This window comes from Chlorocebus sabaeus, chromosome 5 (assembly GCF_047675955.1).
Source record: "Chlorocebus sabaeus isolate Y175 chromosome 5, mChlSab1.0.hap1, whole genome shotgun sequence".
Classification (NCBI taxonomy): domain Eukaryota; kingdom Metazoa; phylum Chordata; class Mammalia; order Primates; family Cercopithecidae; genus Chlorocebus; species Chlorocebus sabaeus.
The window spans coordinates 8,628,162-8,647,457 of record NC_132908.1 but is presented as its reverse complement, the minus strand read 5'-3'; the positions used below and the strand labels follow the sequence as shown (position 1 = coordinate 8,647,457).

Sequence of the window (19,296 nt, the reverse complement as noted above, 5' to 3'; positions counted from 1 at the left end):
TGAGAGCAAGGACTCGAACAGATCCTTATCTGCTGTTGTTCATTGCAGCACTACTTGTTTTTTGTTTGTTTATTTGTTTTTTCTTTTTGAGACAGACTTTCCCTCCGTTGCCCAGGCTGAAGTGTAGTGGTGTAATCTTGGCTCACTGCAACCTCCACCTCCTTGGTTCAAGTGATTCTTGTGCCTCAGCCTCCCAAGTAGCTGGGATTACAGGTGTGTGCCACCACGCCTGGTTAATTTTCAGATTTTTTAAAGTAGAGATGGGGTTTCACCATGTTAGCCAGGTTGGTCTTGAACTCCTGACCTCAGGTGATCTGCCCACCTCGGCCTCCCAAAGTGCTGGGATTACAGGCACAAGCCACTACGCCCTGCCAATTGTGGCACTATTCATAAGAGCCAGAAGGCCGGGCGCAGGGGCTCACACCTGTAATCCCAACACTTTGGAAGGCCGAGGCGGGCGGATCACTTGAGGTCAGGAGTTCAAGACCAGCCTGGACAACATGGTGAAACCTCATCTCTACTAAAAATACAAAAATTAGCCAGGCATGGTGGCAGGTGCCTGTAATCCCAGCTACTCGGGAGGCTGAAGCAGGAGAATCGCTTGAACCAGGGAGGTGGAGGTTGCGGTGAGCTGAGATTGCGCCATTCCTCTCCAGCCTGGGGGACAAGAGTGAAACTCCATCCCAAAAAAAAAAAAAAAATAAAGAGCTAGAAGGTGGAAACTAACCCAGGGGTCCACGAGCAGATGAGCAGATAAACAAAATGTGATTTCTCCACACAACAGAACACAGCAATTGCTGAAGGAGGGCCATGCGCTCAGCTACTCTCAACCACTCCTCTGGCAGCAGACAAGGTTGGAACCCTAGAGCCATCAAAGAGAGTATAGTCCTACCGATCTCCGGATTTTGGACTTCTGGCCTCTGGAACTGTAAGAGAATAAATTTTCATTGTTTTGAGTCACTTAGTTTGTGCCAATTTTTTTTGCAGCAGCTCCAGGAAGTGAATGTATGATCTCAATGAATATTTTTACCCATCATGTCAGTTATTACTATTACCACCTCCAATTTACAAAGGATCACCTCCTGCAATTTAAAACTTGCACAGGGCCAGGTGTGGTGGCTCACACCTGTAATCCCAGCACTTTGGGAGGCCGAGGCAGGTGGATCTCCTGAGGTCAGGAGTTTGAGACCAGCCTGGCCAACACGGTGAAACCCCATCTCAACTAAAACTACAAAAAATTAGCCAGGCGTGGTCACTTGTACCTGTAATCCCAGCTACTTGGGAGGCTGAGGCAGGAGAATCGCTTGAACCGGGGAGGCGGAGGTTGCAGTGAGCTGCAATCATACCACTGTACTCCAACCTGGGTGACAGAGCAAGATCCTGTCTCAAAAAAACAAAACAAAACAAAAAAAAACAACAAAAGAAAATTGCACAGGAGGAAAGGGAGGTTCAAATTCATACATTATTACAAGGGCTCGGATCTGAACCCAGGCACTGACTGCAATTGCTTGTGTCTGGACTGTTCCAGGCATTTCCAAGTCATCCTCTCTTCCTGTCTCCACCTGAATCCAAGCCACTTCCACTTGTAATTGGCTGTGGCAGCTGCCTAAGTGGTCTCTCTGATCCCATTGAGGTCTTGTTCAATCCACTTTGCACGGAGCAGCCGGAGGGATTATTTTAAAGTGAAACACATCATGTCACTCCCTAGTTAATAACCTACCAAAGATCTCTAATTGCAGAGATAATAAAACCCAACCTTCTAATGATGACCTCAAGTCCTCCCAACGTGGGACCTGCCATGCATCTGCTGTGTCCCTGCCTGGAATGAGCTTCTCTCAGGCCCGAAACGGCTGTCTCATTCTTCAGCCCAAATACCACCTGCTCAGAACAGCCTTCCTTGACCCAAACTTAAAGTAGCCCCACTGGTTTCAGATCAACACATTTTATTTTTGTCACCCTTATCTGTCTCTTTCTCATTCGTTCATGATTCATCGGTCTCTCTCTGCCAGCACGCAAGCTCCTCGTCTCTTGTTTTCCTTGATTTCACAGTCAATGCGCAATGTAAGTTACATGTTGAGTGTTGGTAATTCCCCGGGACACGGACGCCTCTGGGGACGGGAGCAGCAGGCCAGTTTTCCAGGAGGAAAAATTAAAATCAATGAATGATGGCTCAACCTGAGGAACTCCCTCCACAGGGGAAGTGGACGCCCTGGGGTCAGCTTGAAGAGGCCTGTCCAAGACCAGGCTTGTCTGATCTGTCCCCAGGGCACCTGGCTGCTGGGAACACTTCCTATTCACTCCTGTGATGGTCCCATGGGTCCATCAGCATCTATAGGCCAGTAGAAGGGCTGGTCAGAGCTCAGGGACCACAGTCAGGGTGCCGATACCAAACTTCTCTATTTGTTTATTTTTTTGAGACAGTCTCGCTGTGTCACCCAGCTGGAGTACAGTGGCACAATCTCGGCTCACAGCAACCTCTGCCTCCTTTCAAGTGATTCTCCTACCTCTGCCTGCTGAGTAGCTGGGATTACAGGCGTGCATCACACACGGCTAATTTTTGTATTTTTAGTACAGATGGGGTTTCACCATGTTGGCCATGCTGGTCTTGAACTCCTGACCTTAAGTGATCTGTCTGCCTCAGCCTCCCAAAGTGTTGGGATTAGAGGAGTGAGCCGCCATGGCCGGCCTGATCCCATACTTTTTGAGAGCTCCCGAGCAGAGGGCAGCCTTCTTCCCCAAGGTCCCCCTGCACGGTCACCCTGGCCCTTCTTTCATCCTGCTGGGTTCCCAGTGCTGTGCTGAGTCCTGGACAGAATGGAATGCAACCGTAGGAACCTTGGATTACAGAGGCAATGAGGCCCAGGTGTTAGGGTCATGGGCTGTGCACTCAGACCTGGGTTTGAGTCCCAGCTCTGTCCTGTACTATGGTTGCAATCTTCAATAACTTACAAAATGGAAGGCGGATTTTGGCTCAGTAACTAGGACAGCTCCTTGCCTTGGAGTGGGATCCACGCTGGAGGCTGGACGCCTTCTTGTCTAAGATGCAGGAGACAGGCTTTAAGCATCAGGCAAAGGGACTTGGTTTGGACCCGATCTGCTCAGAGATCCCTCATGGTCCCAGGTTCTAAGGTTCTGTGCATTGTTTAATTGTCCACTCCCTCGGGTCAACTGCTGAACCCCAAGAACTGGCATTGCGCTGGTGTACTGGAGTCAAACCACTCTGTTCAGTTACCACTGAAAACTGCTCTGTATCTCTACTGACTTTGAGTGCTATGCATTTTGAGACTTAACATCGCTCCAATGCAAGGAAAATTTCTTTCCACTTAGCAGATGAGAAAACAGAGGCAAAGAAAGCCAAAAGGCCCTTTGGTGGATCAGGCTTTATCTATACTCACGCCATGCTAACTGATTTCCAGACATCACTGATGCTCTTAAACATCTTGTGACGCAGTGGAGTAGTGCCCGTTTGCAGACTGAGAAGCTGAGGCTGAGATAAGGTTAAGCAAAACTCATTCTATTCTTGCCACAAGTAAGTGGCAGTTGGGATTTGAACCAGGTCTGTCTGGCTGCCTCGTTTTTCTGCAGAATCACGAATGCAGTGCTTAGGGGTGATTCTGCAGAGGTGGAGAAACACAATCTTTACAATCATTTGGCTCCTGCGGAAAATTAAAACTACAGCAAGGCGCTGGCCTCTTATCTCAACCAGTATGAACCATCTGCTTCTCATTCCAGTCTTTTAACAGAAATCTCCGAAGACTTCGCGTCTCTCTCCCACAATGCCAACTTCAGTGGGGAGATGTCTTGTAGACTCAGCACTTTATTCCCAAACCGTGTAGTTTTCACGTGCTGCTCTTACTTCCAATGGACGTCCCCAAGCAAAGCTGGGGTTCTCCAGACTCGAGACCCAGAACAAAGAACTGAGCTCATGGGGACGCAGTCACTGGTCAGATAAGGGCGAACACCCTTGTCCCCAGTTACTAATGGGTCATCACCTCTCAGGCTTGCTGGCCCAGTGGCTCCAGCTGAATGCTGCCAGCTGGGCCTGACAATCAAGTGAAATGTTGGGAATGGGGAGGAAGTTGGGGAAGGCAGAGTGTAGGCGGGAGCACAGAGCTCTCTGTATGTCCCAAACCGGAACTTAGGTGTTAGGATGTGGCGGCCTGCCTTCCTTCTCCTGTGCTTCCTTCTCCACCAGGATGCGGCCCAGGACAGACGCCTAAAGTTACTCCAGGGATGTCTCAGCCTTGGCAATGCACCCATCACGACCAACTCCACATTCCACTGGAACTTGAGCCCTTTTTCAGAAAAGTGGCAATGGCAACTGCGAACCTCAAATTAAAATCTTCCTAAGCCAGCCCCAGGCGCGGTGGCTCATGCCTGTAATCTCAGCACTTTGGGAGGTTGAGGTGGGAGGATGGCTTAAGCCCAGGAGTTCCAGACCAGCTTGGGCAATATAGTGAGACCCCATCGCTACAAAAAATAAAAAACGTAGCCAGGCATGGTGGCAGGTGCCTGTGGTCCCAGCTGCTCAGGAGGATTGCTTAAGCCCAGGAGCTCAAGGCCATTGTGAGCTGTTGATTGCACCACTGCACTCCAGTCTGGGTGACAGAGCAGGATCAGGAGTTTGAGACCCGCCTGGCTAACATGGTGAAACCCCATCTCTATTAAGAATACAAAAATTAGCCAAATGTGGTGGTGCACGCCTGTAATTCTAGCTACTCTGGAGGCTGAGGCAGGAGAATCGCCTGAACCCAGGAGGCAGAGATTGCAGTGGGCCGAGATTGCACCACTGCACTCCAGCCTAGGCGACAGAGCGAGACTGTCTTGGAAAAAAAAAAATTCCCTGGGGAGCACAGTTGCAGCAGTTGAGAACCCTGCTCTCCAGGAAATGTGGCAGGTTATCTGCTCCAAGGCGATGTATTAACCACAGGCAGGTGCAAGCCTTCAGGTGAAGGGGTTCAAATCCCAACTCCCTCACTTGTTTTCTGAGGACCTGGTGCAAGCTGTGTAATAGCCCCTCGTCTGTAAAATGGGTTTGAAATCACATCAAAGGGTTATTGTGGGGTTCCCAGAGAGGGTACTCATAGTACACAGTATATTACCAAGCACTAAGTAGATACTCAATAAACAGAGGAGGTGTGGCTGTAGCAACAAGCTGTGTGCCAACATGGGCAAATGTGGTTTGACAAAGGGAGTGCTTACCCAAAATCTGTATTCTATTTTTCAGGGTTTGTTTTTTTTCCCCTAACACACTGCCAATACTTATTCTAAAACTACATTATTTACCCCAGGCTCTAAAACCTTCCTGAAGCAGTGTTACTCCTGGCTTCTTCATTCGTTCCTTTGCCAACAAATTCCCACCTTGAAAACCCACAAAGAACACAGTGGCCACCTACATTCATGAAAACATCATCAATCCTGTCTGCTATGTTTGGCTCTCCTGTCCTGGAACAAGGGGCAGACCCATTTAATGAGATTCTGAGTGCTGGTGTATATTCAACTCCCTCCCCACAATTCTATAGAAACCCAGCAGATATTTACCTTGATGAAAACCTTCTTAATTACTCCACTTGGTGCAGAAAGAACCAAAACCCCATGTTGGCTGCCAAATTTAAAAGGCACTGCCAAGAATGAGATGAGGGTCTTAGGTCTGGATAAGTCATCGGATTGGCTTGAGGCACAGATTGGAAACATCTCAGAATCCTGTCCTACTCCCCAGAAATGTTGTCATTCTGTAGGTAAAATTCCGGATGAGTATGACTCACTCTATATTCTGAAAAGGAAAGAAGTACCACAAAAAATGTAGAAAATTATAGAGTTGGAGAATTTTATATTTGTCCTTTGGAAGCTGTATGGTCTTAGGCAAGTGACTTAAGCTCTCTAAGCTTCTGTGTTCTTATCCACAGAGTGAGAACCATGCCACCACGGGTGAGGAGTAGAGATGACGGTGAATGAGGAGAAACGGTTCAAGTTCACGACACTGTGGTCTACCTTAAGGGACACTCAGGCAGGCAAGACCCTCACCAGGCTGGGGAGAAAAGAGTTCTAGACCTGAGAGGGTGCCAGGCAGATGCTGCTGCTGGCAGAACTCGGGCTGACTGCACAGTAAAACTGATGCTTCCACTGCTAACAAAAATGAAATATTCAGTGCCAGGAACTGAGGGATGAAGCTAAATAAAACTGATGCGTCACTCCAGGGGTTGCCATACACATTCTTCTCCTGCCAAGAAGCAACCCTAGTTGTGCTGAAAAGGCTCTTGGAACTACCCTAAATCTGGAATATTCAAGGTGACTTTTGTTATTGTTCTTAGGATAGTTGTTCTAGGTATAAAAAACCAGCCGTTGAATGTAATTTAAAGGCCTTGAGGCTGGTCCCTATCACTGTTCCAATTTCTGTGCACACCACCTTCCTGACTCTGGGTTTTACCACGAGGATCTAGTGTTTGTCCCGGGAAGGCTTCTACTCAGTCTTTGCAGATGCTGTTCCCACCGCCCAAGATGCTTTTCCCTTGCTTCTGATTCCTTCATTTCTACTCACACTTTTGATATCAGTTCATGACTCACTTTCTCAGACAAGACTTCCCTGAACCTCCCCCGCCAATCAAATCTTTCTCTTAGCACCGAATCCTACATGGCTCCCCTTTGTGGCCCCATCACATTCACATGTTACCTCTATTTGTGTAATTATTTGGTTCATGTCTCGTCACTTACAAGACTATAAACTTCAAGGTAGGAGCTATGTATATGATTAAACCTGAATTCCCATCACGATACCATCTGGCACTGTGTTGGAAGCCCAGTACATTTTTGTCGAATTGTTAGTAAGTCTTGATTGGTGCAGTCTCTTTAGAGGGCAATGAGGCAATGCCTATCGTATACTAAGGCTACAGCAGTCAAGAGGTGGTATGGGGGCAAAGATTAAACACACTGATTAATAGAACTGAACAGAGACTAGAAACACATACACGCATATATGGACACCTGATTTTTTGACAATGGAGGCAGTGATACTGGGCCAAATGAACTACCTATATGGGAAAAAATTAATCATGATTCTACCTAATACAATATATAAAAATCAACCCCAGGTGGATGCTAGAGATAAATGTGAAAGGCAAAACATGAAAGCTTCCAGAAGATAATAGAAGAAACAATACAAATGACCTTGGACTTTTTTTTTTTTTTTTGAGACAGAGTCTCACTCTGTCACTCAGGTTGGAGTGCAGTGGTGCAATCTCTGCTCACTGCAACCTCTGCCTCTTGGGTTCAAGTGATTCTCCTGCTTCAGCCTCCCACGTAGCTGGGACCACAGGCACCTGCCACCATACCCGGGTAATTTTTTTTGTATTTTCAGTAGAGATGGAGTTTCATTATGTTGGCCAGGTTGGTTTCGGACTCCTGACCTCGTGATCCACCTGCCTTGGCCTCCCAAAGTGCTGGGATTACAGGCATGAGCTACCACACCCAGCTGGACTTCTTAAACAGGATACAAAAAACATTAACCATAAAAGACCAGGTTGATGGCTCATGCCTGTAATCCTAGCACTTCAGGAGGCTGAGGCAGGAGGATTGCTTGAGGCCAAGACTTTGAGACCAGCCTGGGCAACATAGTAAGACCCTGGCCTTGGTGACTATTTGCCTCTCATGAGGCAAAGGGGTCCACAGGATGGGGATGAGGGAGAAAAATTTATTTTTTTCTGTAGATTGAGTCGCACTGTTTGAATGTTTTATCACGTGCCATAATTGCCTATTCAAAAAACAAAGTCTATATAGACTTGAGGAATAAAGGCACAGGAAGGGAAGGAGGCGGGCTTCTAAGTCCCTGGCCCTTGGAGGTCCTCCAATAATCCCATGTTTGAAGACTTAGGTTTTGGAGCCAGGCAGATCCTAGTTCAAGTCCTGTTTCAAGTTCTTGCTACCTCTGTGACCTTGGTGAAGATTAAAGGAAGAGGACCTTTCCCACCTTATTGAGGGGTTAAAAATGAGATAGTCCAAGTAGTACTCAGTGTCTTGTAGGTAGAAAGCATTTAACTTGTGGCCGGGTGCGGTGGCTCATGCCTCTTATCCCAGTACTCTGGGAGCCCAAGGTGGGAGGATTGCTTGAGGCCAGGAGTTTGAGACCAGCCTTGGCAACATTGCAAGACCTCGCCTCTACAAAAAAATAAAAAATAAGTAAAACAGTGGGGCGGGGAATGTGCCTATAGTTCCAGTTACTGAGGAGGCTGAGGCAGGAGGATCCCTTGAGCCCAGAGGTCGAGGCTGCAGTAAGCCACGATGGTGCCAGTGCACTCCAGCTTGGGCAACAGAGTGAGACCCCTGTCTCCTAAAAAAAAAAAAAAAGCATTCAAATCTTATCATCCAGTTTCCCAATTTAACAACCATTCATATAATGTTTCAAAAGGTAGTTTTGTTGTTGCCATTTTACAGATGAGGAAACTGAGGTCTGGACAGAAGTCACTGGCTCCCGGGCACTCAGGGAGCCAGCAGCACAGCTGCTTTCCAGACGCAGGACTTTTCCCTGATCTCACAGGTCTAAGACACAGGCCTCACCCTAAGCCCCACCGCAGGCCTTTCAGGGGATGCACCGCGTGGGACCTGACGGATGACCCGCAAATGATCCGAGTTGTTGGCAGGTGGCTGCTGCTGGAAGGAGTGTTCAGTCCAAACAAACAGCAAGCTGCTCAGCTTCTTTTTTTGTTTTGTTTTTGTTTTTTGAAACAGAGTCTAGCTCTGTCACCAGGCTGGAGTGTGGTGGCACAATCTCAGCTCACTGCAACCTCCAACTCCCTGGTTCAAGCTATTCTCCTGCCTCAGCCTCCCCAGTAGCTGGGATTACAGGCATGTGCCACAACACTCAGCTATTTTTTTTTTTTTTTTTGTATTTTTAGTAGAGATGGGGTTTCACCACGTTAACCAGGATGGTCTCGATCTCCTGACCTCATGATCCATCCACCTCGGCCTCCCAAAGTGCTGGGATTACAGACCAGAGCTCAGCTTCTGAAGAACCTGGAAGAGCGGGACCAAAGACTAGCACCTGCTCCGTGGGAGGGCAGGTGACCAAGTGCTCTCAGCAAACACTTTGCATCCAGATGTGCGTCCCCACCTCAGAGTCACTGTTTCCCACTCTTTCCCCAGTGCACCCACCATCTCTTCCTTCTCAAGGGAAAAAAAACAGACTAGACCCAACCTGGCTCACCTGTGATCTGGGAGTGGTTCAGCAAGCTTCAGCATGACTTCACCTCCACCCATCCAAGGCCACTCTGCACTTCCAAAGCCCCTGAGTACAAACAAGGTTGGTCTTGCACTCCATACCCTGTCACTGGGGGCTAAGGAAAGCACTTTCAGACTTTCTCCATATACCACCAGTTCATATTGAGCATTTGTGCTTTTCAAGCCTTTCTCATCTGCAGTGGTAGTTGGTCTTCCCAAACTCTGCTGTGATCATTAGGTGAAAAGACATTATTGTACCCATTGACGGATGAGTAAACTGAGGCCACAGAGAGCAGTGGGTATATGCAGAGGTGTCCCTGTAGGTCAGTCCTAGACACCAGGGCTCCACAGTCTTCAAGTCTCAGTTTCTCACTAGAAATGCTCCTTTTAGTAGGAGATCCTGGGCGAGTCAGTCATCCTTTTAGAGCTTCCATTTCCTGTGTCTGAAATCTGATCAGCCTTTCCTCATAAAGCTGTTGTGAGCGACAAGGTGAGCAAGTACACACAAACACAGCCAATGTGAGTGGCCACTACTCATGGCTCATTGTCATTATCACGGGTAAAGCTGGAGCCAAAACTCTGTCCAGGGTGCTCTGCATGTTTTCTCCCGTTCACCCTGCCAGTCTGCCTCTGAATCCCTCCTGGAACCTGTCCCTAGATCAGAATGTCCACACACTTCTGTGTGTGGCTCTTCTTTGAGCCCTGCTTCCTGCCCCTTGCAGGACTGGACACTTAGGGCTGGGGCAGGACGCCAGGCACGCAAATCTGCATGCAGGCATTCATTTGCACAAATGCTCCTTGGTGTGCGCATTTCCAGGCTGTCCCCAGACCTGCGCTCAGCCTGCGGAGCCAGCAGAGTGCTATTTACAGCTCTGGGCAGAGAGAGGAGGCAGGCTTTGTTCCCATGCACAAAACAGCCCTGTCCTGCTTGGGTGGTGCCTTGCTCTTTTGGCTGGTGTTCGGCCAACCTTGCCCTGAAGGAGCTTCCAGGTTCTAAAACGTTTTGCAGGAAGGGCAGTAATCTGCCCCTGGGATTGGCTGTTTCCCTAATGAAACCTGAGCTCAAAGGCTAGTGGGAGAAGGTGTCTGTCTACTCTCCATTCAGCTTCCAGGAGGATCTTTCTCAAGTGCTAATAAAATCACATCACTGCCTTGCTTAACTCTCTTCCATGGTTCCCTATGAGTCTCTGAGTCAAGTCCAAATTCATGACCACGGGTCACCTGGCGGGACATGATCTACTCTTCCTACGACCTTCACTTGCCACTCCTCATCCACTCATGCCTCTCCATCATTTGAACACTGTTTTGTTGTTGTTGTTGTTATTTGTTTGCTTTTTTGTTGTTGTTGTTTTGAAACAGAGTTTTGCTCTGTTGCTCAGGCTGGAGTGCAGTGGTGCAATCTTGGCTCACTGCAATCTCCGCCTCCTGGGTTCAAGCGATTCTCTTGCCTCAGCCTCCCAAGTAACTGGGACTACAGGCGCACACTGCCAGGCCCAGCTAATTTTTTTTGTACTTTTAGTAGAGACAGGGTTTCACTGTGTTGCCGAGGCTGGTCACGAACTCCTGAGCTCAGGCAATCCACCTGCCTCAGTCTCCCAAAGTGCTGGATTAGAGGTGTGAGCCACTGCACCTGGCCGAACATTGGTTTTATAGAAAAAAGAGTTAAGTACTACCTGCTTACAACACAAATTTTTGGATTATCTGATTCTAGCCTTGTTCATTATTATTATTATTTATTATTATTATTATTTTGAGACAGGGTCTCCATTGCCCAAGCTGGAGTGCAGGGGCGCAATGTTGGCTCACTGCAAACTACACCTCCTAGGCTCAAGCAATTCTTGTGCCTCAGCCTCCTGAGTAGTTGGGACTATAGGCACGCTTGACTAATTTTTTGTATTTTTGGTAGAGACAGGGTTTTACCATGTTGCCTAAGGTGGTCTTGAACTCCTGAGCTCAAACAATCTGTCCACCTTGGCCTCCCAAAGTGCTAGGATTGCAGGCATGAGCTGACGTGCCTGGCCTTGTTCATTATTTTCAAACTATTTCGTTGACTCCTTTGTAAGTTGTAGAAAACTGGTAGACAAGCAAATTCTGCCTTATCCAACCATGTTTGCCTCTGTTTGGAATCTATTTAGACGTCACTTTACTCTTTACATATTTGTACTTTATTTGGCTGCTACTTTGAACTGGTTCTAATGTCTGCCTGGTTCCCTCATCGAATGAGCCTAATAAAATCGTTGAGTGTTTGTTTTTGTATCTGTATGAGATTCATGATTTTACCCCTGACTTTTTTTTTTTTTGAGACAAGATCTGGCTCTGCTGCTCAGGCTGGAATGCAGTGGCATGATTATGGCTCAATGCAGCCTCGGCCTCCTTGACTCAAGTGACCCTCCTGCCTCAGCCTCCTGAGTACCTGGGACTACAGCACGTCACCACACCTGGCTAATTTTTAAAAGTTTTTGTAGAGAAGGGGTCTTGAGGGGTCTTGCTGTGTTGCCCAGGCTGGTCTCAAACTCCTGGGCTCAAGTAATCCTCCTGCCTCAGCTTCCTGAGTAGCTGGGACTACAAGCATGCATCACCATGCCCAGTTAATTTTAGTATTTTTTGTAGAGGCAGGGTTTGGCCATGTTGGCCGGGCTGGTCTTGAACTCCTGAGTTCAAGTGATCCACCTGCCTCAGCCTCCCAAAGCACTGGGGTTGCAGGTGTGAGTAGCTAGGACTACAAGCATGCATCACCACACCTAGCTAATTCTAGTATTTTTTGTAGAGGCGGGGTTTGGCCATGTTGGCCGGGCTGGTCTTGAACTCCTGAGTTCAAGTGATCCGCTTGCCTCAGCCTCCCAAAGCACTGGGATTGCAGGTGTGAGCTGCCATGCCCGGCCTATTCTTCTTTTTTTCCCTGCAATTTTCTTGGAACGGCTTCCTATGAACTCTCTGGGCCTGTTCATGACGCTCTCCCTGCCCAGAGTCTCTTTTTCTTCTTCTCTGCCTTTTCCTCCTGAAATTTCTTCCCCAGAATCCCCAGGAACGGGGAGTGGTAACCTCTTTCTGCTTCGAGCTTGAACCTGTATTCACTCCCACATACCTTTGGCACTCTCCTCACTGTGTGTTCCTTGTTTTGGGGCCTGTTTCCGCATGGCTAGTCTAGAAGAGACGCTGGGTGGTAGCTGAGTCTTTGTCTCTCCCTCCGTCTCTCTCTGTCTCTCTCACACACACAGACACACAGACACACACACCCCCCCCACTACTATACTGCACATGGAAATCATACAATAAATGAACACACTCATTGACAAATGAATGAATGCCAGATGGCTACATCTGTCTACTCCAGATAAGCCACCAAAAGGGAGGCCTGGCTTTCCTTGTTCAATACTACAGATACCAGACAACCATGCCTGGAGTCTAGTAAGTACCCAACAAACACTGGTTGAATGAACCAAAAAATACAACTTAAGTTCTTGTTCTTGCATCATTTTTAAGTCATCTCTCCTTTCTCCACTTTCAGAGGACAGACCTAAGTAGCTTCAGAATGCTCCCCCTCCACCCCATATTTTCATTATCATTGCAGCATTTCAGTTCCTTTTCTTTACTCTCTCTCTTTTTAGAAACAGGGTCTCGCTATGTTACCCAGGCTGGAGTGTGCAGTAGCTATTTACAGGCATAATTCCACTACCGATCAGCACAGGAGTTTTCACCTGCTCTGTTTCTGACCTGGGCTGGTTCACCCCTTCTTGGGCAACCTGGTGGTCCTCCACTCCCAGGAGGTCACCATTTTGATGCCAAACTAGTGCAGACACCTGATTAGCATAGTACACTATGGCCCAGAACTCCTGGGCTCAAGCAATCCTCCTGCCTCAGCCTCCCGAGTAGCTGGGACTACAGGCATGTGCCACCCTGCTCAGTGGATACAACATTTCAATGCTCTTAATCCCATTCCCTTTAAGGAGTGGAGGGTGATCTCCACTCTGCTTCATGGCCATCGTGTGACCTTGGGCAAGGCACTGCTCCTCTGGGCTTCTGTTTTCCCATGGATAAAGCGAGGCCAGTGTAGACATTTCAACAGATCACATAAGGCAAAGATACAAATGGCCAATAATGCCTGAACGATGCTTCAGCTCAGGCACCACTTACATCGTAACAGATGCTGTCAATGTAACTTATCAGCAAAGTTATCCCTAGCTTAGCTCTGAGTGTGGGGGTTATAGATCTGTCTAAAATAGGCTTCTCAAACTTAAAAGTGCACACAAACCACCCCAGGGGATATTGTTAAAATGCAGATTCACATTCTGTAGTTCTGGATGGGGCCCAAGATTCTGCATTTCTAGCTAGCTCCTAGATGATGCAATGCTGCTGGCTGCCGGACCACACTTTTAGTAGTAAGGTACTAGAACACGGAGGTTCCCACCTTTGAAGGAATTCTCAGTGCAGCCCAGGGACAGAGTGCCGGCAAGTTGCCAACATCCAAGGTAATAGATGTTAGCACCTAAATGGGAGATGCTGGCAGTGAAGGTTACGGGACCTCTGAGAATGGACAAGGTTGGCAGGGGTCGGGGGCTGGTCCAGGATTCCTAGAGAACATGGAAATAGAGTTGGGAGCATTCTTCCCGCCGGTGATTGTACTAAATCATAATTCTGGTGGGCAGGGGCATCAATCTGTGTTTTAACAAGCTCTTGAGGGGATTCTGATGCTGACGTTTGAAAAACACCGTGCTAGACAGAGATAAAGGGGTAGGCTACTCTGGTTGAAGAACAGCATTCTGTTTTCCCACGGTAGGGTTTGTAAATTGGATTCATTTATTCATCCATTCATTCACACATGCATCCATCAATCTAGTCAACCAACAAAGGGGTTGTGTCTGTCCATCCATGCATCCATCCACACCCCCAGCCATCCAACATCCAACAAATACATGCTGAATGCCTCGTGTGTGTGTGTGTGTGTGTGTGTCTGTGTGTGTCTGTGTGTATCCTGTTAGGCACAAGCAATCTGATTGAAATTGTAGATATACACGCCTGTCTTAGCCTCTAACCAGTGATTCTCAAACAGAGGCAATCTGGTTCCCCAGGGGACACTTCATAATGCCTGGAGACATTTCCGGCTGTCACAACATGGAGGAAAGTATGTTGCCAGCATCTCGTGGGTGGAGGCCAAGAATGCTGCTAAACATCCGGCACAGGATGGCCTTGCTTCCACGTCAGTAGTATAGAGGTGGACCAGGAGCAGTGGCTCACGCCTGTAATCCCAGCACTTTGGGAGGCCAAGGCAGGCGGATCACCCGAGGTCACAAGTTCAAGACCAGCCTGGCCAACATGGTGAAACCCCATCTCTACTAAAAATACAAAATTTAGCCAGGTGTGGTAGCGGGCGCCTGTAATCCTAGCTACTCGGGAGGCTGAGGCAGGAGAATCGCTTGAACCCGGGAGACAGAGGTTGCAGTGAGCTGAGACTGCACAACTGCACTCCAGCCTGGGCAACAGAGAGAGACTCCATCTCAAAAAAAAAAAAAAAAAAAAGAGAGAGAGAGAGATACCAGTCATTGGATTAGGGGCCACTCTAATGCAGGAAGACCTCATTTTAACCTAACTAATTATTTCTGCAAAGGTTCTATTTCCAAACTAGGTCCTATTCATAGGTTCCGGGTAAACATGATCATACCACTGCACTCCAGCCTGGGCAACAGAACAAGACTCCCACTCAAAAAAAAAAAAAAAAAAAAAAATTTGTTGAGGCTGAGAAACTTTGTAGTAGACTGTGAGTTCCTGATGGGCAGGAACTGGTGGTATTCCCAGGATCACAAGACAGTGTGTGACCCACAGGAGCTGAGCAAATATTTAAGTGGATGAAGAAATAGTGACATAAAGAAACATTCATTTATATGAAGAACTCTGGGCCAGGCGAGGCTGTTCACACTTGTAATCCCAGCACTTTGGGAAGCCGAGATGGGAGAATCACTTGATCCTAGGAGTTCAAAACCAGCCTGGGCTACATAGGGAGACTCCATCTCAACAAAAAAATGCTTTTTAAAAAATTAGCCAGGTGTGGTGGCACCTGTTGTTCCAGCTGCTTGGAAGACTGAGGCAGAAGGATCGTTTGAACTTGGGAAGTCAAGGCTGCAGTAAGCTATGATCATGCCACTGCACTCCAGCTTGGGTGACAGGATGAGACTCTGTCTCAAAAAAAAAAAAAAAAAAAAAAAGAAAAGAAAAAAGAAAAAGAAAAAAGTAGAACTCTTACAGCTCAAGAACAAAAAGACAACTCAATTCAAAAATGGGCAAAGAACTTGAGTAGACATTTCCCGAAAGATAACATAAAAATAACCAGCAAACACATAAGATGCTCAATGCCATCAGTCATTGGGGAAATGTAAAACAAAACCACAATGTGGTACTGCTTCACATTTGCCACAGTGACCCCAATAATAATAATCAAAAAGTGGAGGTCGGGCACAGTGACTCATGCCTGCCATCCCAGCACTTTAGGAGGCCGAGGTGGGCGGATCACTTGAGGTCAGTAGTTCAAGACCAGCCTGGCCAACATGGTGAAACCCTGTCTCTACTAAAAATACAAAAAAAGTAGCCAGGTGTGGTGGTAGCCCATGCGTGTAATCCCAGTTACTTGGGAGGCTGAGTCAGAATTGCCTGAACCCAGGAGGCGGAGGTTGCAGTGAGCTGAGATCACACCATTGCACTCCAGCCTGGGTGACAGAGCAAGACTCCTCCAGCCCCCCCAAAAATAAATAAAAATAAAATGGTGAAAATGGTCAATTTCATAGTATGTGTATGTTACCCCAATTTAAAAAATACATTTCTGCATTCAATCCATGCTCCTTGAGTATCTACTGTGTGCATAGGGAAGTGTGCTGTGCATTTGAGACACAAGAATAAATGTGATGGATGTTATGGCTGCTTCCAGGTAATTATGGATTGGGAGGAAATCCAGCAAACAGTGATGGACCCAAGAAATCTAGGGTGTAATGGACCCAGGAAGTCTAGGATGTGGATGACAGGAGTTGGGAGGAGGAGAAATGGTTTTCCTGGCTGGAGGTAGGGGAGGGTCGGTGGAGTCTACCTATAAAAGCAATGTGAGATAGCTTTTGGAGGAGGAGGAAAACTTGCCCTTGGAGAGTTAATCTTATTATTGAAGGGATGTGTAATTAGAGGTCACATGATGGCATCCCATCCCTGCAACGGGTAAGACAGTTTAATGTGTGGAGTGTCTAGAGAAAGCAAGGATGGTTAGACCCCAGGAAGGAGGAGCTAGAACACAGACCCCCTTAGGGAGCTCCCTCAGGCTTTCTGTTAAAAGCTCCTGCAGCGGAGTGGTCATGGTGGATCCGAGGGCAGAGTGAAGAAGTGAGGACAAATGATTCAGCCTGCTAAGCATTCTTGGGGCCTCAGGAGCCCCCACTGTCCTTTCTGAGGCTTTTGTCTTCTGCCTCCTGGTAAGGAACAGGCAAGCAGACAAAAAGGTGCGAGAGACCAGGGCTTGTGTTAATTAAGCACCTACTAAGTACCAGGGGTTGGAACACATGGTTTTATGTAATCCTCACAGCAGCCCAATGAGGGAGGTTCTACTATTGCCTCCTCCTTCTACCATGTTTTTTTTTTTTTTGGCTTTCATGTTTTTTCCTTTGTCTTTTAGCTATTTTAAAGATAGAGAAATGAGGCACTGAGAGTTAAAGTGGCTGGCCTGAGGTCATCACGTGGGCGAAAGCTGGATTCAGGTGAAGTCAGCCTGATACCAGAATCCCTCTAGGTGCTCAGAAAAGGAATTCCCCCATGGTAAGGAAGGAGGCCTGGCCTGCTGAGATGAGCCTCAGATTCCTGTCTCTTGGCCCCAAAAACTATCGGCAAACTCAAAGCTGAATTTTGCCACTGGCAACTTCTGGTGTGACCAAGTCTCTCAACCTCTGTGGGTTGTGCTCTACTCATTTTAATTTTTATTTTGTGATGAATTATTTAGAGTCTCCCTTTGTTGCCCAGGCTGGAGTGCAGTGGCTCGTTCACAACTCACTGCAGCCTCAAACTCCTGGGCTCAAGTGATTCTCCTGCCTCAGCCTCCCAAAGTGCTGGGATCACAGATGTGAGCCAAGGTGGCCAGCTCACTTTGCTCATTTTTAATGCATGGGAAGCGGGTGGAGATTTATTTTCTTCTTCTTCCCCCATGAATATGTTCTCATACATATATACTATCTAGGTCCCTTTAATTCCCCACTTCCCTAACTATCTATGTTCATGCATATTTACTTAAAAAAAAAAAAAGGATCATACTGGCTATATTGATTCTGTGACTTTATCTTTTTCATTAAATAATATGCCTCAGGAACCTTTCCAGGTCAGGAATGTGGATCCACCTCATTCTTCTAAAGACTGCTCATTCTCCCACATGAATGCATATACTGTAACCCATTCCTATACTGGTGTTGCAGGCTCTGCCATAGACATTTTTATGTTATGTCAGTGCAAGTGTGAGCATTTCTATGCGAGATTTTTCAAAGTGGGATTGCTGGACCGAAGGGCATGCCATTGAAGTTTTGAAAGACCCTGATAACTAATCTGAAGAGGGCCCAGAGCTCAGTTGTTTCTCAAACAATTTCTGGCATGGATGTTTCTTTGATCCTTGGCGGAGAAGCGGGTGATGGTCTTAGGCAAGTCTTTTAACCTCTGGGAGCCTTAGTTTGCTTATCTGTAGAATGAGACACAGTGTCATAGACACAAGACTGCTTTGGAGATGATAAGGTCCTATGTAGGCTGGACGCTGTGGCTTATTCCTGTAACTCACACCTGTAACCCCAGCGCTTTGGGAAGCCAAGGTGGGAGGATCACTTAAGCCTAGGAGTTCGAGACCACCTGACTCTGTCTCTACTGAAAAGAAAGACAAAAACCAAACAAGAAAATCCTGTGTAAATGTGAGAAATTAAAAACCGTTATTAACATTGGAAGCCTCCGCAGCTAGACACATCTCCTTCTCCTCAATACATGGAAACCAAAGCAAGGAGCTTGTGCAAGAAAGAAGCTGTTTTTGGTTTTATTTTGTTTTTTATTTTTTTGGAGACAGGGTCTCACTCTGTCACCCAGGCTGGAGTGCAGTGGTGTGATCACGGCTCACTGCAGCTTTGACCTCCCCGGGCTCATGCAATTCCCCCACCTCAGCCTCCCAGGTTGCTAGGACTACAGGGGCATGTCACCTTGCCCAGCTAAATTTTTTTCCTGTATTTTACAGAGATGGGGTTTTGCCATGTTGCCCACGCTGGTCTCAAACTCCTGGGCTCAAGCCTACCACCCGCCTCAGCTAGGAAGCTGTTTTATATGAAGTATTAACTATGTTTAAGGCCATGTATTAGACCAGCAGTTTTCAATAGGGAAGGAAAAGGATGATTCTGCTCCCCAGGGCACATCTGGCAATGTCTACAGACATTTCTGAGGGACATGACTCATGGGGTGGGGAGTGTCACTGGCATCTAGTGGGTAGAGACCAGAGGCGCTGCTGAATATCTTACAGTACACAGGGGGGTCCCACAACAAAGAATCCTCCGACCCAAATGTCAACAGTGCCCAAGATGAGAACCTCTCATCTAGACCTGTCTCTTTTCTGATGTCCAACTCCAACAAACCTCATTCAAAGATGAGGAACTGAGGCTCACAGACACGAATGGCTTGCCTAAGGTTCCACAGACAGACACTACCAGTGACCAACTCTCTGCTCCATCTGGCTTCAGGGTCTGTGGTCCATTCCATATACTACACTGTCACTCTGGGAAGGCATCGCCTTGTCCCCACGCGCCTTAGCCCTGGCAGATTATCTACAGCAAGGGTTACAAGTTTTGCCTTAAGGCAAAAGCACCTCCCCACTTCATGATTACAGGTTTTATGACTTTGCACGTGTAATCATTGTTTCTGCTCATTTGCTGTGTGCTAAACATTTTACGAGAATTAACTCATTTTACCCCAAGGATATGTCACAGAGAGGTTAAGATCAGACACTAAGTGGCAGATTTGTGCTCCAGACCCAGATAAGAGGTCTCCAGGGACCAACCTCTCCACCTCTCTACCGCGGTTCCCCTCATGCTTTGAACTTCGCCT

At 47.4% G+C, this 19,296-nt stretch overlaps 1 protein-coding gene across 4 annotated transcripts in view; it reads right to left on the bottom strand.

Annotated features, from left to right (window-relative positions):
• Positions 1 to 19,296, bottom strand: part of ABAT (4-aminobutyrate aminotransferase) — a 111,092-nt gene that overhangs the window by 89,316 nt on the left and 2,480 nt on the right. Inside the window, exon 1 of one of the 4 annotated variants that reach the window (XM_073015164.1) lies at positions 5,542 to 5,561. The exons of the other annotated variants lie outside the window; for them this stretch is intronic. The gene's annotated coding sequence lies outside the window, so the exon portion shown is untranslated. Of the gene's footprint in view, positions 1 to 5,541; positions 5,562 to 19,296 lie in introns of those variants that run through there. 4 annotated transcript variants of the gene reach the window in all.